At 43.5% G+C, this 1,201-nt stretch overlaps 1 non-coding gene across 1 annotated transcript; it reads right to left on the minus strand.

Moving 5' to 3' along the window:
- Nucleotides 1–607: 607 nt before the first annotated feature.
- On the minus strand, nucleotides 608–745 carry LOC119920484. Its single transcript, XR_005448226.1, has one exon. It is a non-coding gene; the product is annotated as a small nucleolar RNA SNORA7 (small nucleolar RNA).
- Nucleotides 746–1,201: the final 456 nt, after the last annotated feature.

Raw genomic sequence — 1,201 nt, forward strand, 5'->3', positions numbered from 1 at the left:
AATAATGGCATTTATTAAGCACTTACTATGTGCAAAACACTGTTCTAAGCACCACAGAGGTTACAAGATGATCAGGTTGTCCCAAGGGGGGGCTCACAGTCTTCATACCCAGTTTACAGATGAGGTAACTGAGGCCCAGAGAAGTTAAGTGACTTGCCCAAAGTCACACAGCTAATTGGCGGAGCCAGGATTTGAACCCATCATCATCATCAATCGTATTTATTGAGCACTTACTATGTGCAGAACACTGTACTAAGCGCTTGGGAAGTACAAATTGGCAACATATAGAGACAGTCCCTACCCAACAGTGGGCTCACAGTCTAAAAGTCATGACCTCTGACTCCAAAGCCCATGCTGTAATCAAGGTGGGATAAGGTAAGCCTTGTCTTCCCTTATGCCATGAGTTGTCTCCAACGCGTAGTGACACCAAGGACAATCTCTTCAAAATCGCCCAAGCTCCATCTGCAATCATTCTGGTAGTGGATCTGTAGAGTTTTCTTGGTAAAAAATACAAAAGTGGTTTATTATTACCTCCTTCCGTGCAGTAAACCTGAGTCTCTGCCCTCAACTCTCCCATGCAGCTGCTACCCAGCACAGGTGAACTTTGACTTGTAGCAGATGGCCTTCCACTTGCTAGCCACTGCCCAAGCTAGGAATGGAATGGATAGACCTCTGTTTGACTCTCCCTCCCATAGTCGAGACTGGTAGAGTACTGGAAACTCTCCAGGTGCAATTGTGAGAGGGGAATAAGGTAAGTACTTGGATTAATTTGATAGCAGTTTGGATAGAGAGGAAAGAATGGATTTTGACAATGTTATGAAGGTTGAACCGACAGGATTTCGTGAGGTTTGAATACGTGGGTCTAATGAGAAAGATGAGTAGAAGATAATGCCAAGGTTATAGGTTTGTGAAACAGGGAGGGTGAGCCTCTTGAGTAAGACGGACAAAGCGCAGACTTGGGAAATAAAGAGGGAAGCATAGTAATATGTGCAGAGTGAGTTGGGAGTAGGGTCATCAGCACTATGGTGTGGCTTGAATTATTGATAGAGGCAGCATATTATCTAAATTCAAGGCCTGATTTTTCATTTGCCAGAAAATAGTTATTTGAAGAATATGAAGTGTCCTTTGGACTCAAATATGGCTAAGTTGGACATTACTCTGAATTTGATGCTGGGCGGGGTTTTTGGTTCTAGAGAAAAAA

Source organism: Tachyglossus aculeatus, chromosome X1, assembly GCF_015852505.1.
Source record: "Tachyglossus aculeatus isolate mTacAcu1 chromosome X1, mTacAcu1.pri, whole genome shotgun sequence".
NCBI lineage: Eukaryota > Metazoa > Chordata > Mammalia > Monotremata > Tachyglossidae > Tachyglossus > Tachyglossus aculeatus.